The sequence below is a fragment of the Vanacampus margaritifer genome, chromosome 6 (assembly GCF_051991255.1).
Source record: "Vanacampus margaritifer isolate UIUO_Vmar chromosome 6, RoL_Vmar_1.0, whole genome shotgun sequence".
Taxonomy (NCBI): Eukaryota; Metazoa; Chordata; class Actinopteri; order Syngnathiformes; family Syngnathidae; genus Vanacampus; species Vanacampus margaritifer.
Window position 1 is genome coordinate 442,945 of NC_135437.1, and position 21,360 is coordinate 464,304.

The window sequence follows — 21,360 nt, forward strand, 5'->3', positions numbered from 1 at the left end:
TTGTGCTTATGCTCATTTTTAAGATTTTGACATTTTCACCTAAAGTGCACAATCAGGCTGAAAACGCATTTAAAGCAATAAAAAGTTCATTTTGGCTCTCACACCTAAACTAAACGTTGTAGACTCAAACTTTTTGCTGTATTTAGTGTATTCTAGCATCCTGAAGATGATTCCAGCATTAATTTCATTGTGCTTATGCTCATTTTGAAGATTTTGACATTTTCACCTTAAGTGTACAATCAGGGGCTGAAAACGCGTTTAAAGCAATAAAAAGTTCATTTTGGCTCTCACACCTAAACTAAACGTTGTAGACTCAAAATTTTTGCTGTATTTAGTGTATTCTAGCATCCTGAAGATGATTCCAGCATTAATTTCATTGTGCTTATGCTCATTTTGAAGATTTTGACATTTTCACCTTAAGTGTACAATCAGGGGCTGAAAACGCGTTTAAAGCAATAAAAAGTTCATTTTGGCTCTCACACCTAAACTAAACGTTGTAGACTCAAAATTTTTGCTGTATTTAGTGTATTCTAGCATCCTGAAGATGATTCCAGCATTAATTTCATTGTGCTTATGCTCATTTTTAAGATTTTGACATTTTCACCTAAAGTGCACAATCAGGCTGAAAACGCATTTAAAGCAATAAAAAGTTCATTTTGGCTCTCACACCTAAACTAAACGTTGTAGACTCAAAATTTTTGCTGTATTTAGTGTATTCTAGCATCCTGAAGATGATTCCAGCATTAATTTCATTGTGCTTATGCTCATTTTGAAGATTTTGACATTTTCACCTTAAGTGTACAATCAGGGGCTGAAAACGCGTTTAAAGCAATAAAAAGTTCATTTTGGCTCTCACACCTAAACTAAACGTTGTAGACTCAAAATTTTTGCTGTATTCAGTGTATTCTAGCATCCTGAAGATGATTCCAGCATTAATTTCATCGTGCTTATGCTCATTTTTAAGATTTTGACATTTTCACCTAAAGTGCACAATCAGGCTGAAAACGCATTTAAAGCAATAAAAAGTTCATTTTGGCTCTCACACCTAAACTAAACGTTGTAGACTCAAAATTTTTGCTGTATTTAGTGTATTCTAGCATCCTGAAGATGATTCCAGCATTAATTTCATTGTGCTTATGCTCATTTTGAAGATTTTGACATTTTCACCTTAAGTGTACAATCAGGGTCTGAAAACGCGTTTAAAGCAATAAAAAGTTCATTTTGGCTCTCACACCTAAACTAAACGTTGTAGACTCAAATTTTTTGCTGTATTTAGTGTATTCTAGCATCCTGAAGATGATTCCAGCATTAATTTCATTGTGCTTATGCTCATTTTTAAGATTTTGACATTTTCACCTAAAGTGCACAATCAGGCTGAAAACGCATTTAAAGCAATAAAAAGTTCATTTTGGCTCTCACACCTAAACTAAACGTTGTAGACTCAAAATTTTTGCTGTATTTAGTGTATTCTAGCATCCTGAAGATGATTCCAGCATTAATTTCATTGTGCTTATGCTCATTTTGAAGATTTTGACATTTTCACCTTAAGTGTACAATCAGGGGCTGAAAACGCGTTTAAAGCAATAAAAAGTTCATTTTGGCTCTCACACCTAAACTAAACGTTGTAGACTCAAAATTTTTGCTGTATTTAGTGTATTCTAGCATCCTGAAGATGATTCCAGCATTAATTTAATTGTGCTTATGCTCATTTTGAAGATTTGGACATTTTCACCTTAAGTGTACAATCAGGGGCTGAAAACGCGTTTAAAGCAATAAAAAGTTCATTTTGGCTCTCACACCTAAACTTAACGTTGTAGACTCAAAATTTTTGCTGTATTCAGTGTATTCTAGCATCCTGAAGATGATTCCAGCATTAATTTCATCGTGCTTATGCTCATTTTGAAGATTTTGACATTTTCACCTAAAGTGCACAATCAGGCTGAAAACGCATTTAAAGCAATAAAAAGTTCATTTTGGCTCTCACACCTATACTAAATGTTGTAGACTCAAAATTTTTGCTGTATTTAGTGTATTCTAGCATCCTGAGGATGATTCCAGCATTAATTTCATCGTGCTTATGCTCATTTTGAAGATTTTGACATTTTCACCTTAAGTGTACAATCAGGGGCTGAAAACGCGTTTAAAGCAATAAAAAGTTCATTTTGGCTCTCACACCTAAACTAAACGTTGTAGACTCAAAATTTTTGCTGTATTTAGTGTATTCTAGCATCCTGAAGATGATTCCAGCATTAATTTCATTGTACTTATGCTCATTTTGAAGATTTTGACATTTTCATCTTAAGTGTACAATCAGGGGCTGAAAACGCGTTTAAAGCAATAAAAAGTTCATTTTGGCTCTCACACCTAAACTAAACGTTGTAGACTCAAAATTTTTGCTGTATTTAGTGTATTCTAGCATCCTGAAGATGATTCCAGCATTAATTTCATTGTGCTTATGCTCATTTTTAAGATTTTGACATTTTCACCTAAAGTGCACAATCAGGCTGAAAACGCATTTAAAGCAATAAAAAGTTCATTTTGGCTCTCACACCTAAACTAAACGTTGTAGACTCAAACTTTTTGCTGTATTTAGTGTATTCTAGCATCCTGAAGATGATTCCAGCATTAATTTCATTGTGCTTATGCTCATTTTGAAGATTTTGACATTTTCACCTTAAGTGTACAATCAGGGGCTGAAAACGCGTTTAAAGCAATAAAAAGTTCATTTTGGCTCTCACACCTAAACTAAACGTTGTAGACTCAAAATTTTTGCTGTATTTAGTGTATTCTAGCATCCTGAAGATGATTCCAGCATTAATTTCATTGTGCTTATGCTCATTTTGAAGATTTTGACATTTTCACCTTAAGTGTACAATCAGGGGCTGAAAACGCGTTTAAAGCAATAAAAAGTTCATTTTGGCTCTCACACCTAAACTAAACGTTGTAGACTCAAAATTTTTGCTGTATTTAGTGTATTCTAGCATCCTGAAGATGATTCCAGCATTAATTTCATTGTGCTTATGCTCATTTTTAAGATTTTGACATTTTCACCTAAAGTGCACAATCAGGCTGAAAACGCATTTAAAGCAATAAAAAGTTCATTTTGGCTCTCACACCTAAACTAAACGTTGTAGACTCAAAATTTTTGCTGTATTTAGTGTATTCTAGCATCCTGAAGATGATTCCAGCATTAATTTCATTGTGCTTATGCTCATTTTGAAGATTTTGACATTTTCACCTTAAGTGTACAATCAGGGGCTGAAAACGCGTTTAAAGCAATAAAAAGTTCATTTTGGCTCTCACACCTAAACTAAACGTTGTAGACTCAAAATTTTTGCTGTATTCAGTGTATTCTAGCATCCTGAAGATGATTCCAGCATTAATTTCATCGTGCTTATGCTCATTTTTAAGATTTTGACATTTTCACCTAAAGTGCACAATCAGGCTGAAAACGCATTTAAAGCAATAAAAAGTTCATTTTGGCTCTCACACCTAAACTAAACGTTGTAGACTCAAAATTTTTGCTGTATTTAGTGTATTCTAGCATCCTGAAGATGATTCCAGCATTAATTTCATTGTGCTTATGCTCATTTTGAAGATTTTGACATTTTCACCTTAAGTGTACAATCAGGGTCTGAAAACGCGTTTAAAGCAATAAAAAGTTCATTTTGGCTCTCACACCTAAACTAAACGTTGTAGACTCAAATTTTTTGCTGTATTTAGTGTATTCTAGCATCCTGAAGATGATTCCAGCATTAATTTCATTGTGCTTATGCTCATTTTTAAGATTTTGACATTTTCACCTAAAGTGCACAATCAGGCTGAAAACGCATTTAAAGCAATAAAAAGTTCATTTTGGCTCTCACACCTAAACTAAACGTTGTAGACTCAAAATTTTTGCTGTATTTAGTGTATTCTAGCATCCTGAAGATGATTCCAGCATTAATTTCATTGTGCTTATGCTCATTTTGAAGATTTTGACATTTTCACCTTAAGTGTACAATCAGGGGCTGAAAACGCGTTTAAAGCAATAAAAAGTTCATTTTGGCTCTCACACCTAAACTAAACGTTGTAGACTCAAAATTTTTGCTGTATTTAGTGTATTCTAGCATCCTGAAGATGATTCCAGCATTAATTTAATTGTGCTTATGCTCATTTTGAAGATTTGGACATTTTCACCTTAAGTGTACAATCAGGGGCTGAAAACGCGTTTAAAGCAATAAAAAGTTCATTTTGGCTCTCACACCTAAACTTAACGTTGTAGACTCAAAATTTTTGCTGTATTCAGTGTATTCTAGCATCCTGAAGATGATTCCAGCATTAATTTCATCGTGCTTATGCTCATTTTGAAGATTTTGACATTTTCACCTAAAGTGCACAATCAGGCTGAAAACGCATTTAAAGCAATAAAAAGTTCATTTTGGCTCACACACCTAAAATAAACGTTGTAGACTCAAAATTTTTGCTGTATTTAGTGTATTCTAGCATCCTGAAGATGATTCCAGCATTAATTTCATTGTGCTTATGCTCATTTTGAAGATTTTGACATTTTCACCTTAAGTGTACAATCAGGGGCTGAAAACGCGTTTAAAGCAATAAAAAGTTCATTTTGGCTCTCACACCTAAACTAAACGTTGTAGACTCAAAATTTTTGCTGTATTTAGTGTATTCTAGCATCCTGAAAATGATTCCAGCATTAATTTAATTGTGCTTATGCTCATTTTTAAGATTTTGACATTTTCACCTAAAGTGCACAATCAGGCTGAAAACGCATTTAAAGCAATAAAAAGTTCATTTTGGCTCTCACACCTAAACTAAACGTTGTAGACTCAAAATTTTTGCTGTATTTAGTGTATTCTAGCATCCTGAAGATGATTCCAGCATTAATTTCATTGTGCTTATGCTCATTTTGAAGATTTTGACATTTTCACCTTAAGTGTACAATCAGGGGCTGAAAACGCGTTTAAAGCAATAAAAAGTTCATTTTGGCTCTCACACCTAAACTAAACGTTGTAGACTCCAAATTTTTGCTGTATTTAGTGTATTCTAGTATCCTGAAGATGATTCCAGCATTAATTTAATTGTGCTTATGCTCATTTTTAAGATTTTGACATTTTCACCTAAAGTGCATAATCAGGCTGAAAACGCATTTAAAGCAATAAAAAGTTCATTTTGGCTCTCACACCTAAACTAAACGTTGTAGACTCAAAATTTTTGCTGTATTTAGTGTATTCTAGCATCCTGAAGATGATTCCAGCATTAATTTCATTGTGCTTATGCTCATTTTTAAGATTTTGACATTTTCATCTTAAGTGTACAATCAGGGGCTGAAAACGCGTTTAAAGCAATAAAAAGTTCATTTTGGCTCTCACACCTAAACTAAACGTTGTAGACTCAAAATTTTTGCTGTATTCAGTGTATTCTAGCATCCTGAAGATGATTCCAGCATTAATTTCATTGTGCTTATGCTCATTTTTAAGATTTTGACATTTTCACCTAAAGTGCACAATCAGGCTGAAAACGCATTTAAAGCAATAAAAAGTTCATTTTGGCTCTCACACCTAAACTAAACGTTGTAGACTCAAAATTTTTGCTGTATTTAGTGTATTCTAGCATCCTGAAGATGATTCCAGCATTAATTTCATCGTGCTTATGCTCATTTTGAAGATTTTGACATTTTCACCTAAAGTGCACAATCAGGCTGAAAACGCATTTAAAGCAATAAAAAGTTCATTTTGGCTCTCACACCTATACTAAATGTTGTAGACTCAAAATTTTTGCTGTATTTAGTGTATTCTAGCATCCTGAGGATGATTCCAGCATTAATTTCATCGTGCTTATGCTCATTTTGAAGATTTTGACATTTTCACCTTAAGTGTACAATCAGGGGCTGAAAACGCGTTTAAAGCAATAAAAAGTTCATTTTGGCTCTCACACCTAAACTAAACGTTGTAGACTCAAAATTTTTGCTGTATTTAGTGTATTCTAGCATCCTGAAGATGATTCCAGCATTAATTTCATTGTACTTATGCTCATTTTGAAGATTTTGACATTTTCACCTTAAGTGTACAATCAGGGGCTGAAAACGCGTTTAAAGCAATAAAAAGTTCATTTTGGCTCTCACACCTAAACTAAACGTTGTAGACTCAAAATTTTTGCTGTATTCAGTGTATTCTAGCATCCTGAAGATGATTCCAGCATTAATTTCATTGTGCTTATGCTCATTTTTAAGATTTTGACATTTTCACCTAAAGTGCACAATCAGGCTGAAAACGCATTTAAAGCAATAAAAAGTTCATTTTGGCTCTCACACCTAAACTAAACGTTGTAGACTCAAAATTTTTGCTGTATTTAGTGTATTCTAGCATCCTGAAGATGATTCCAGCATTAATTTCATTGTGCTTATGCTCATTTTGAAGATTTTGACATTTTCACCTTAAGTGTACAATCAGGGTCTGAAAACGCGTTTAAAGCAATAAAAAGTTCATTTTGGCTCTCACACCTAAACTAAACGTTGTAGACTCAAATTTTTTGCTGTATTTAGTGTATTCTAGCATCCTGAAGATGATTCCAGCATTAATTTCATTGTGCTTATGCTCATTTTTAAGATTTTGACATTTTCACCTAAAGTGCACAATCAGGCTGAAAACGCATTTAAAGCAATAAAAAGTTCATTTTGGCTCTCACACCTAAACTAAACGTTGTAGACTCAAAATTTTTGCTGTATTTAGTGTATTCTAGCATCCTGAAGATGATTCCAGCATTAATTTCATTGTGCTTATGCTCATTTTGAAGATTTTGACATTTTCACCTTAAGTGTACAATCAGGGGCTGAAAACGCGTTTAAAGCAATAAAAAGTTCATTTTGGCTCTCACACCTAAACTAAACGTTGTAGACTCAAAATTTTTGCTGTATTTAGTGTATTCTAGCATCCTGAAGATGATTCCAGCATTAATTTAATTGTGCTTATGCTCATTTTGAAGATTTGGACATTTTCACCTTAAGTGTACAATCAGGGGCTGAAAACGCGTTTAAAGCAATAAAAAGTTCATTTTGGCTCTCACACCTAAACTTAACGTTGTAGACTCAAAATTTTTGCTGTATTCAGTGTATTCTAGCATCCTGAAGATGATTCCAGCATTAATTTCATCGTGCTTATGCTCATTTTGAAGATTTTGACATTTTCACCTAAAGTGCACAATCAGGCTGAAAACGCATTTAAAGCAATAAAAAGTTCATTTTGGCTCACACACCTAAAATAAACGTTGTAGACTCAAAATTTTTGCTGTATTTAGTGTATTCTAGCATCCTGAAGATGATTCCAGCATTAATTTCATTGTGCTTATGCTCATTTTGAAGATTTTGACATTTTCACCTTAAGTGTACAATCAGGGGCTGAAAACGCGTTTAAAGCAATAAAAAGTTCATTTTGGCTCTCACACCTAAACTAAACGTTGTAGACTCAAAATTTTTGCTGTATTTAGTGTATTCTAGCATCCTGAAAATGATTCCAGCATTAATTTAATTGTGCTTATGCTCATTTTTAAGATTTTGACATTTTCACCTAAAGTGCACAATCAGGCTGAAAACGCATTTAAAGCAATAAAAAGTTCATTTTGGCTCTCACACCTAAACTAAACGTTGTAGACTCAAAATTTTTGCTGTATTTAGTGTATTCTAGCATCCTGAAGATGATTCCAGCATTAATTTCATTGTGCTTATGCTCATTTTGAAGATTTTGACATTTTCACCTTAAGTGTACAATCAGGGGCTGAAAACGCGTTTAAAGCAATAAAAAGTTCATTTTGGCTCTCACACCTAAACTAAACGTTGTAGACTCCAAATTTTTGCTGTATTTAGTGTATTCTAGTATCCTGAAGATGATTCCAGCATTAATTTAATTGTGCTTATGCTCATTTTTAAGATTTTGACATTTTCACCTAAAGTGCATAATCAGGCTGAAAACGCATTTAAAGCAATAAAAAGTTCATTTTGGCTCTCACACCTAAACTAAACGTTGTAGACTCAAAATTTTTGCTGTATTTAGTGTATTCTAGCATCCTGAAGATGATTCCAGCATTAATTTCATTGTGCTTATGCTCATTTTTAAGATTTTGACATTTTCATCTTAAGTGTACAATCAGGGGCTGAAAACGCGTTTAAAGCAATAAAAAGTTCATTTTGGCTCTCACACCTAAACTAAACGTTGTAGACTCAAAATTTTTGCTGTATTCAGTGTATTCTAGCATCCTGAAGATGATTCCAGCATTAATTTCATCGTGCTTATGCTCATTTTGAAGATTTTGACATTTTCACCTTAAGTGTACAATCAGGGGCTGAAAACGCGTTTAAAGCAATAAAAAGTTCATTTTGGCTCTCACACCTAAACTAAACGTTGTAGACTCAAAATTTTTGCTGTATTTAGTGTATTCTAGCATCCTGAAGATGATTCCAGCATTAATTTCATTGTGCTTATGCTCATTTTGAAGATTTTGACATTTTCACCTTAAGTGTACAATCAGGGGCTGAAAACGCGTTTAAAGCAATAAAAAGTTCATTTTGGCTCTCACACCTAAACTAAACGTTGTAGACTCAAAATTTTTGCTGTATTTAGTGTATTCTAGCATCCTGAAGATGATTCCAGCATTAATTTCATTGTGCTTATGCTCATTTTTAAGATTTTGACATTTTCACCTAAAGTGCACAATCAGGCTGAAAACGCATTTAAAGCAATAAAAAGTTCATTTTGGCTCTCACACCTAAACTAAACGTTGTAGACTCAAAATTTTTGCTGTATTTAGTGTATTCTAGCATCCTGAAGATGATTCCAGCATTAATTTCATTGTGCTTATGCTCATTTTGAAGATTTTGACATTTTCACCTTAAGTGTACAATCAGGGGCTGAAAACGCGTTTAAAGCAATAAAAAGTTCATTTTGGCTCTCACACCTAAACTAAACGTTGTAGACTCAAAATTTTTGCTGTATTTAGTGTATTCTAGCATCCTGAAGATGATTCCAGCATTAATTTCATTGTGCTTATACTCATTTTTAAGATTTTGACATTTTCACCTAAAGTGCACAATCAGGCTGAAAACGCATTTAAAGCAATAAAAAGTTCATTTTGGCTCTCACACCTAAACTAAACGTTGTAGACTCAAAATTTTTGCTGTATTTAGTGTATTTTAGCATCCTGAAGATGATTCCAGCATTAATTTCATTGTGCTTATGCTCATTTTTAAGATTTTGACATTTTCATCTTAAGTGTACAATCAGGGGCTGAAAACGCGTTTAAAGCAATAAAAAGTTCATTTTGGCTCTCACACCTAAACTAAACGTTGTAGACTCAAAATTTTTGCTGTATTCAGTGTATTCTAGCATCCTGAAGATGATTCCAGCATTAATTTCATCGTGCTTATGCTCATTTTGAAGATTTTGACATTTTCACCTAAAGTGCACAATCAGGCTGAAAACGCATTTAAAGCAATAAAAAGTTCATTTTGGCTCTCACACCTATACTAAATGTTGTAGACTCAAAATTTTTGCTGTATTTAGTGTATTCTAGCATCCTGAGGATGATTCCAGCATTAATTTCATCGTGCTTATGCTCATTTTGAAGATTTTGACATTTTCACCTTAAGTGTACAATCAGGGGCTGAAAACGCGTTTAAAGCAATAAAAAGTTCATTTTGGCTCTCACACCTAAACTAAACGTTGTAGACTCAAAATTTTTGCTGTATTTAGTGTATTCTAGCATCCTGAAGATGATTCCAGCATTAATTTCATTGTACTTATGCTCATTTTGAAGATTTTGACATTTTCACCTTAAGTGTACAATCAGGGGCTGAAAACGCGTTTAAAGCAATAAAAAGTTCATTTTGGCTCTCACACCTAAACTAAACGTTGTAGACTCAAAATTTTTGCTGTATTTAGTGTATTCTAGCATCCTGAAGATGATTCCAGCATTAATTTCATTGTGCTTATGCTCATTTTTAAGATTTTGACATTTTCACCTAAAGTGCACAATCAGGCTGAAAACGCATTTAAAGCAATAAAAAGTTCATTTTGGCTCTCACACCTAAACTAAACGTTGTAGACTCAAACTTTTTGCTGTATTTAGTGTATTCTAGCATCCTGAAGATGATTCCAGCATTAATTTCATTGTGCTTATGCTCATTTTGAAGATTTTGACATTTTCACCTTAAGTGTACAATCAGGGGCTGAAAACGCGTTTAAAGCAATAAAAAGTTCATTTTGGCTCTCACACCTAAACTAAACGTTGTAGACTCAAAATTTTTGCTGTATTCAGTGTATTCTAGCATCCTGAAGATGATTCCAGCATTAATTTCATCGTGCTTATGCTCATTTTTAAGATTTTGACATTTTCACCTAAAGTGCACAATCAGGCTGAAAACGCGTTTAAAGCAATAAAAAGTTCATTTTGGCTCTCACACCTAAACTAAACGTTGTAGACTCAAAATTTTTGCTGTATTTAGTGTATTCTAGCATCCTGAAGATGATTCCAGCATTAATTTCATTGTGCTTATGCTCATTTTGAAGATTTTGACATTTTCACCTAAAGTGCACAATCAGGCTGAAAACGCATTTAAAGCAATAAAAAGTTCATTTTGGCTCTCACACCTAAACTAAACGTTGTAGACTCAAAATTGTTGCTGTATTTAGTGTATTCTAGCATCCTGAAGATGATTCCAGCATTAATTTCATTGTGCTTATGCTCAATTTGAAGATTTTGACATTTTCACCTTAAGTGTACAATCAGGGGCTGAAAACGCGTTTAAAGCAATAAAAAGTTCATTTTGGCTCTCACACCTAAACTAAACGTTGTAGACTCAAAATTTTTGCTGTATTTAGTGTATTCTAGCATCCTGAAGATGATTCCAGCATTAATTTAATTGTGCTTATGCTCATTTTTAAGATTTTGACATTTTCACCTTAAGTGTACAATCAGGGGCTGAAAACGCATTTAAAGCAAAAAAAAGTTCATTTTGGCTCTCACACCTAAACTAAACGTTGTAGACTCAAAATTTTTGCTGTATTTAGTGTATTCTAGCATCCTGAAGATGATTCCAGCATTAATTTCATCGTGCTTATGCTCATTTTTAAGATTTTGACATTTTCACCTAAAGTGCACAATCAGGCTGAAAACGCATTTAAAGCAATAAAAAGTTCATTTTGGCTCTCACACCTAAACTAAACGTTGTAGACTCAAAATTTTTGCTGTATTTAGTGTATTCTAGCATCCTGAAGATGATTCCAGCATTAATTTCATTGTGCTTATGCTCATTTTGAAGATTTTGACATTTTCACCTTAAGTGTACAATCAGGGTCTGAAAACGCGTTTAAAGCAATAAAAAGTTCATTTTGGCTCTCACACCTAAACTAAACGTTGTAGACTCAAATTTTTTGCTGTATTTAGTGTATTCTAGCATCCTGAAGATGATTCCAGCATTAATTTTATTGTGCTTATGCTCATTTTGAAGATTTTGACATTTTCACCTTAAGTGTACAATCAGGGTCTGAAAACGCGTTTAAAGCAATAAAAAGTTCATTTTGGCTCTCACACCTAAACTAAACGTTGTAGACTCAAATTTTTTGCTGTATTTAGTGTATTCTAGCATCCTGAAGATGATTCCAGCATTAATTTCATTGTGCTTATGCTCATTTTGAAGATTTTGACATTTTCACCTTAAGTGTACAATCAGGGGCTGAAAACGCGTTTAAAGCAATAAAAAGTTCATTTTGGCTCTCACACCTAAACTAAACGTTGTAGACTCAAAATTTTTGCTGTATTTAGTGTATTCTAGCATCCTGAAGATGATTCCAGCATTAATTTAATTGTGCTTATGCTCATTTTTAAGATTTTGACATTTTCACCTAAAGTGCACAATCAGGCTGAAAACGCATTTAAAGCAATAAAAAGTTCATTTTGGCTCTCACACCTAAACTAAACGTTGTAGACTCAAAATTTTTGCTGTATTTAGTGTATTCTAGCATCCTGAAGATGATTCCAGCATTAATTTCATTGTGCTTATGCTCATTTTGAAGATTTGGACATTTTCACCTTAAGTGTACAATCAGGGGCTGAAAACGCGTTTAAAGCAATAAAAAGTTCATTTTGGCTCTCACACCTAAACTAAACGTTGTAGACTCAAAATTTTTGCTGTATTCAGTGTATTCTAGCATCCTGAAGATGATTCCAGCATTAATTTCATCGTGCTTATGCTCATTTTTAAGATTTTGACATTTTCACCTAAAGTGCACAATCAGGCTGAAAACGCGTTTAAAGCAATAAAAAGTTCATTTTGGCTCTCACACCTAAACTAAACGTTGTAGACTCAAAATTTTTGCTGTATTTAGTGTATTCTAGCATCCTGAAGATGATTCCAGCATTAATTTCATTGTGCTTATGCTCATTTTGAAGATTTTGACATTTTCACCTAAAGTGCACAATCAGGCTGAAAACGCATTTAAAGCAATAAAAAGTTCATTTTGGCTCTCACACCTAAACTAAACGTTGTAGACTCAAAATTGTTGCTGTATTTAGTGTATTCTAGCATCCTGAAGATGATTCCAGCATTAATTTCATTGTGCTTATGCTCAATTTGAAGATTTTGACATTTTCACCTTAAGTGTACAATCAGGGGCTGAAAACGCGTTTAAAGCAATAAAAAGTTCATTTTGGCTCTCACACCTAAACTAAACGTTGTAGACTCAAAATTTTTGCTGTATTTAGTGTATTCTAGCATCCTGAAGATGATTCCAGCATTAATTTAATTGTGCTTATGCTCATTTTTAAGATTTTGACATTTTCACCTTAAGTGTACAATCAGGGGCTGAAAACGCATTTAAAGCAAAAAAAAGTTCATTTTGGCTCTCACACCTAAACTAAACGTTGTAGACTCAAAATTTTTGCTGTATTTAGTGTATTCTAGCATCCTGAAGATGATTCCAGCATTAATTTCATCGTGCTTATGCTCATTTTTAAGATTTTGACATTTTCACCTAAAGTGCACAATCAGGCTGAAAACGCATTTAAAGCAATAAAAAGTTCATTTTGGCTCTCACACCTAAACTAAACGTTGTAGACTCAAAATTTTTGCTGTATTTAGTGTATTCTAGCATCCTGAAGATGATTCCAGCATTAATTTCATTGTGCTTATGCTCATTTTGAAGATTTTGACATTTTCACCTTAAGTGTACAATCAGGGTCTGAAAACGCGTTTAAAGCAATAAAAAGTTCATTTTGGCTCTCACACCTAAACTAAACGTTGTAGACTCAAATTTTTTGCTGTATTTAGTGTATTCTAGCATCCTGAAGATGATTCCAGCATTAATTTTATTGTGCTTATGCTCATTTTGAAGATTTTGACATTTTCACCTTAAGTGTACAATCAGGGTCTGAAAACGCGTTTAAAGCAATAAAAAGTTCATTTTGGCTCTCACACCTAAACTAAACGTTGTAGACTCAAATTTTTTGCTGTATTTAGTGTATTCTAGCATCCTGAAGATGATTCCAGCATTAATTTCATTGTGCTTATGCTCATTTTGAAGATTTTGACATTTTCACCTTAAGTGTACAATCAGGGGCTGAAAACGCGTTTAAAGCAATAAAAAGTTCATTTTGGCTCTCACACCTAAACTAAACGTTGTAGACTCAAAATTTTTGCTGTATTTAGTGTATTCTAGCATCCTGAAGATGATTCCAGCATTAATTTAATTGTGCTTATGCTCATTTTTAAGATTTTGACATTTTCACCTAAAGTGCACAATCAGGCTGAAAACGCATTTAAAGCAATAAAAAGTTCATTTTGGCTCTCACACCTAAACTAAACGTTGTAGACTCAAAATTTTTGCTGTATTTAGTGTATTCTAGCATCCTGAAGATGATTCCAGCATTAATTTCATTGTGCTTATGCTCATTTTGAAGATTTGGACATTTTCACCTTAAGTGTACAATCAGGGGCTGAAAACGCGTTTAAAGCAATAAAAAGTTCATTTTGGCTCTCACACCTAAACTAAACGTTGTAGACTCAAAATTTTTGCTGTATTCAGTGTATTCTAGCATCCTGAAGATGATTCCAGCATTAATTTCATCGTGCTTATGCTCATTTTGAAGATTTTGACATTTTCACCTAAAGTGCACAATCAGGCTGAAAACGCATTTAAAGCAATAAAAAGTTCATTTTGGCTCACACACCTAAAATAAACGTTGTAGACTCAAAATTTTTGCTGTATTTAGTGTATTCTAGCATCCTGAAGATGATTCCAGCATTAATTTCATTGTGCTTATGCTCATTTTGAAGATTTTGACATTTTCACCTTAAGTGTACAATCAGGGGCTGAAAACGCGTTTAAAGCAATAAAAAGTTCATTTTGGCTCTCACACCTAAACTAAACGTTGTAGACTCAAAATTTTTGCTGTATTTAGTGTATTCTAGCATCCTGAAGATGATTCCAGCATTAATTTAATTGTGCTTATGCTCATTTTTAAGATTTTGACATTTTCACCTAAAGTGCACAATCAGGCTGAAAACGCATTTAAAGCAATAAAAAGTTCATTTTGGCTCTCACACCTAAACTAAACGTTGTAGACTCAAAATTTTTGCTGTATTTAGTGTATTCTAGCATCCTGAAGATGATTCCAGCATTAATTTCATTGTGCTTATGCTCATTTTGAAGATTTTGACATTTTCACCTTAAGTGTACAATCAGGGGCTGAAAACGCGTTTAAAGCAATAAAAAGTTCATTTTGGCTCTCACACCTAAACTAAACGTTGTAGACTCAAAATTTTTGCTGTATTTAGTGTATTCTAGCATCCTGAAGATGATTCCAGCATTAATTTCATTGTGCTTATGCTCATTTTGAAGATTTTGACATTTTCACCTTAAGTGTACAATCAGGGGCTGAAAACGCGTTTAAAGCAATAAAAAGTTCATTTTGGCTCTCACACCTAAACTAAACGTTGTAGACTCAAAATTTTTGCTGTATTTAGTGTATTCTAGCATCCTGAAGATGATTCCAGCATTAATTTCATTGTGCTTATGCTCATTTTTAAGATTTTGACATTTTCACCTAAAGTGCACAATCAGGCTGAAAACGCATTTAAAGCAATAAAAAGTTCATTTTGGCTCTCACACCTAAACTAAACGTTGTAAACTCAAAATTTTTGCTGTATTTAGTGTATTCTAGCATCCTGAAGATGATTCCAGCATTAATTTCATTGTGCTTATGCTCATTTTGAAGATTTTGACATTTTCACCTTAAGTGTACAATCAGGGGCTGAAAACGCGTTTAAAGCAATAAAAAGTTCATTTTGGCTCTCACACCTAAACTAAACGTTGTAGACTCAAAATTTTTGCTGTATTTAGTGTATTCTAGCATCCTGAAGATGACTCCAGCATTAATTTAATTGTGCTTATGCTCATTTTTAAGATTTTGACATTTTCACCTAAAGTGCACAATCAGGCTGAAAACGCATTTAAAGCAATAAAAAGTTCATTTTGGCTCTCACACCTAAACTAAACGTTGTAGACTCAAAATTTTTGCTGTATTTATTGTATTCTAGCATCCTGAAGATGATTCCAGCATTAATTTCATTGTGCTTATGCTCATTTTGAAGATTTTGACATTTTCACCTTAAGTGTACAATCAGGGGCTGAAAACGCGTTTAAAGCAATAAAAAGTTCATTTTGGCTCTCACACCTAAACTAAACGTTGTAGACTCAAAATTTTTGCTGTATTTAGTGTATTCTAGCATCCTGAAGATGATTCCAGCATTAATTTCATTGTGCTTATGCTCATTTTTAAGATTTTGACATTTTCATCTTAAGTGTACAATCAGGGGCTGAAAACGCGTTTAAAGCAATAAAAAGTTCATTTTGGCTCTCACACCTAAACTAAACGTTGTAGACTCAAAATTTTTGCTGTATTCAGTGTATTCTAGCATCCTGAAGATGATTCCAGCATTAATTTCATCGTGCTTATGCTCATTTTGAAGATTTTGACATTTTCACCTAAAGTGCACAATCAGGCTGAAAACGCATTTAAAGCAATAAAAAGTTCATTTTGGCTCTCACACCTATACTAAATGTTGTAGACTCAAAATTTTTGCTGTATTTAGTGTATTCTAGCATCCTGAGGATGATTCCAGCATTAATTTCATTGTGCTTATGCTCATTTTGAAGATTTTGACATTTTCACCTTAAGTGTACAATCAGGGGCTGAAAACGCGTTTAAAGCAATAAAAAGTTCATTTTGGCTCTCACACCTAAACTAAACGTTGTAGACTCAAAATTTTTGCTGTATTAGTGTATTCTAGCATCCTGAAGATGATTCCAGCATTAATTTCATTGTGCTTATGCTCATTTTTAAGATTTTGACATTTTCACCTAAAGTGCACAATCAGGCTGAAAACGCATTTAAAGCAATAAAAAGTTCATTTTGGCTCTCACACCTAAACTAAACGTTGTAGACTCAAAATTTTTGCTGTATTTAGTGTATTCTAGCATCCTGAAGATGATTCCAGCATTAATTTCATTGTGCTTATGCTCATTTTGAAGATTTTGACATTTTCACCTTAAGTGTACAATCAGGGTCTGAAAACGCGTTTAAAGCAATAAAAAGTTCATTTTGGCTCTCACACCTAAACTAAACGTTGTAGACTCAAATTTTTTGCTGTATTTAGTGTATTCTAGCATCCTGAAGATGATTCCAGCATTAATTTCATTGTGCTTATGCTCATTTTTAAGATTTTGACATTTTCACCTAAAGTGCACAATCAGGCTGAAAACGCATTTAAAGCAATAAAAAGTTCATTTTGGCTCTCACACCTAAACTAAACGTTGTAGACTCAAAATTTTTGCTGTATTTAGTGTATTCTAGCATCCTGAAGATGATTCCAGCATTAATTTCATTGTGCTTATGCTCATTTTGAAGATTTTGACATTTTCACCTTAAGTGTACAATCAGGGGCTGAAAACGCGTTTAAAGCAATAAAAAGTTCATTTTGGCTCTCACACCTAAACTAAACGTTGTAGACTCAAAATTTTTGCTGTATTTAGTGTATTCTAGCATCCTGAAGATGATTCCAGCATTAATTTAATTGTGCTTATGCTCATTTTTAAGATTTTGACATTTTCACCTAAAGTGCACAATCAGGCTGAAAACGCATTTAAAGCAATAAAAAGTTCATTTTGGCTCACACACCTAAAATAAACGTTGTAGACTCAAAATTTTTGCTGTATTTAGTGTATTCTAGCATCCTGAAGATGATTCCAGCATTAATTTCATTGTGCTTATGCTCATTTTGAAGATTTTGACATTTTCACCTTAAGTGTACAATCAGGGGCTGAAAACGCGTTTAAAGCAATAAAAAGTTCATTTTGGCTCTCACACCTAAACTAAACGTTGTAGACTCAAAATTTTTGCTGTATTTAGTGTATTCTAGCATCCTGAAGATGATTCCAGCATTAATTTCATTGTGCTTATGCTCATTTTTAAGATTTTGACATTTTCACCTAAAGTGCACAATCAGGCTGAAAACGCATTTAAAGCAATAAAAAGTTCATTTTGGCTCTCACACCTAAACTAAACGTTGTAGACTCAAAATTTTTGCTGTATTTAGTGTATTCTAGCATCCTGAAGATGATTCCAGCATTAATTTCATTGTGCTTATGCTCATTTTGAAGATTTTGACATTTTCACCTTAAGTGTACAATCAGGGGCTGAAAACGCGTTTAAAGCAATAAAAAGTTCATTTTGGCTCTCACACCTAAATAAACGTTGTAGACTCAAAATTTTTGCTGTATTCAGTGTATTCTAGCATCCTGAAGATGATTCCAGCATTAATTTCATCGTGCTTATGCTCATTTATAAGATTTTGACATTTTCACCTAAAGTGCACAATCAGGCTGAAAACGCATTTAAAGCAATAAAAAGTTCATTTTGGCTCTCACACCTAAACTAAACGTTGTAGACTCAAAATTTTTGCTGTATTTAGTGTATTCTAGCATCCTGAAGATGATTCCAGCATTAATTTCATTGTGCTTATGCTCATTTTGAAGATTTTGACATTTTCACCTTAAGTGTACAATCAGGGTCTGAAAACGCGTTTAAAGCAATAAAAAGTTCATTTTGAATCTCACACCTAAACTAAACGTTGTAGACTCAAATTTTTTGCTGTATTTAGTGTATTCTAGCATCCTGAAGATGATTCCAGCATTAATTTCATTGTGCTTATGCTCATTTTTAAGATTTTGACATTTTCACCTAAAGTGCACAATCAGGCTGAAAACGCATTTAAAGCAATAAAAAGTTCATTTTGGCTCTCACACCTAAACTAAACGTTGTAGACTCAAAATTTTTGCTGTATTTAGTGTATTCTAGCATCCTGAAGATGATTCCAGCATTAATTTCATTGTGCTTATGCTCATTTTGAAGATTTTGACATTTTCACCTTAAGTGTACAATCAGGGGCTGAAAACGCGTTTAAAGCAATAAAAAGTTCATTTTGGCTCTCACACCTAAACTAAACGTTGTAGACTCAAAATTTTTGCTGTATTTAGTGTATTCTAGCATCCTGAAGATGATTCCAGCATTAATTTAATTGTGCTTATGCTCATTTTTAAGATTTTGACATTTTCACCTAAAGTGCACAATCAGGCTGAAAACGCATTTAAAGCAATAAAAAGTTCATTTTGGCTCTCACACCTAAACTAAACGTTGTAGACTCAAAATTTTTGCTGTATTTAGTGTATTCTAGCATCCTGAAGATGATTCCAGCATTAATTTCATTGTGCTTATGCTCATTTTGAAGATTTGGACATTTTCACCTTAAGTGTACAATCAGGGGCTGAAAACGCGTTTAAAGCAATAAAAAGTTCATTTTGGCTCTCACACCTAAACTTAACGTTGTAGACTCAAAATTTTTGCTGTATTCAGTGTATTCTAGCATCCTGAAGATGATTCCAGCATTAATTTCATCGTGCTTATGCTCATTTTGAAGATTTTGACATTTTCACCTAAAGTGCACAATCAGGCTGAAAACGCATTTAAAGCAATAAAAAGTTCATTTTGGCTCACACACCTAAAATAAACGTTGTAGACTCAAAATTTTTGCTGTATTTAGTGTATTCTAGCATCCTGAAGATGATTCCAGCATTAATTTCATTGTGCTTATGCTCATTTTGAAGATTTTGACATTTTCACCTTAAGTGTACAATCAGGGGCTGAAAACGCGTTTAAAGCAATAAAAAGTTCATTTTGGCTCTCACACCTAAACTAAACGTTGTAGACTCAAAATTTTTGCTGTATTTAGTGTATTCTAGCATCCTGAAAATGATTCCAGCATTAATTTAATTGTGCTTATGCTCATTTTTAAGATTTTGACATTTTCACCTAAAGTGCACAATCAGGCTGAAAACGCATTTAAAGCAATAAAAAGTTCATTTTGGCTCTCACACCTAAACTAAACGTTGTAGACTCAAAATTTTTGCTGTATTTAGTGTATTCTAGCATCCTGAAGATGATTCCAGCATTAATTTCATTGTGCTTATGCTCATTTTGAAGATTTTGACATTTTCACCTTAAGTGTACAATCAGGGGCTGAAAACGCGTTTAAAGCAATAAAAAGTTCATTTTGGCTCTCACACCTAAACTAAACGTTGTAGACTCCAAATTTTTGCTGTATTTAGTGTATTCTAGTATCCTGAAGATGATTCCAGCATTAATTTAATTGTGCTTATGCTCATTTTTAAGATTTTGACATTTTCACCTAAAGTGCACAATCAGGCTGAAAACGCATTTAAAGCAATAAAAAGTTCATTTTGGCTCTCACACCTAAACTAAACGTTGTAGACTCAAAATTTTTGCTGTATTTAGTGTATTCTAGCATCCTGAAGATGATTCCAGCATTAATTTCATTGTGCTTATGCTCATTTTTAAGATTTTGACATTTTCATCTTAAGTGTACAATCAGGGGCTGAAAACGCGTTTAAAGCAATAAAAAGTTCATTTTGGCTCTCACACCTAAACTAAACGTTGTAGACTCAAAATTTTTGCTGTATTCAGTGTATTCTAGCATCCTGAAGATGATTCCAGCATTAATTTCATCGTGCTTATGCTCATTTTGAAGATTTTGACATTTTCACCTTAAGTGTACAATCAGGGGCTGAAAACGCGTTTAAAGCAATAAAAAGTTCATTTTGGCTCTCACACCTAAACTAAACGTTGTAGACTCAAAATTTTTGCTGTATTTAGTGTATTCTAGCATCCTGAAGATGATTCCAGCATTAATTTCATTGTGCTTATGCTCATTTTGAAGATTTTGACATTTTCACCTTAAGTGTACAATCAGGGGCTGAAAACGCGTTTAAAGCAATAAAAAGTTCATTTTGGCTCTCACACCTAAACTAAACGTTGTAGACTCAAAATTTTTGCTGTATTTAGTGTATTCTAGCATCCTGAAGATGATTCCAGCATTAATTTCATTGTGCTTATGCTCATTTTTAAGATTTTGACATTTTCACCTAAAGTGCACAATCAGGCTGAAAACGCATTTAAAGCAATAAAAAGTTCATTTTGGCTCTCACACCTAAACTAAACGTTGTAGACTCAAAATTTTTGCTGTATTTAGTGTATTCTAGCATCCTGAAGATGATTCCAGCATTAATTTCATTGTGCTTATGCTCATTTTGAAGATTTTGACATTTTCACCTTAAGTGTACAATCAGGGGCTGAAAACGCATTTAAAGCAATAAAAAGTTCATTTTGGCTCTCACACCTAAACTAAACGTTGTAGACTCAAAATTTTTGCTGTATTTAGTGTATTCTAGCATCCTGAAGATGATTCCAGCATTAATTTCATTGTGCTTATACTCATTTTTAAGATTTTGACATTTTCACCTAAAGTGCACAATCAGGCTGAAAACGCATTTAAAGCAATAAAAAGTTCATTTTGGCTCTCACACCTAAACTAAACGTTGTAGACTCAAAATTTTTGCTGTATTTAGTGTATTTTAGCATCCTGAAGATGATTCCAGCATTAATTTCATTGTGCTTATGCTCATTTTTAAGATTTTGACATTTTCATCTTAAGTGTACAATCAGGGGCTGAAAACGCGTTTAAAGCAATAAAAAGTTCATTTTGGCTCTCACACCTAAACTAAACGTTGTAGACTCAAAATTTTTGCTGTATTCAGTGTATTCTAGCATCCTGAAGATGATTCCAGCATTAATTTCATCGTGCTTATGCTCATTTTGAAGATTTTGACATTTTCACCTAAAGTGCACAATCAGGCTGAAAACGCATTTAAAGCAATAAAAAGTTCATTTTGGCTCTCA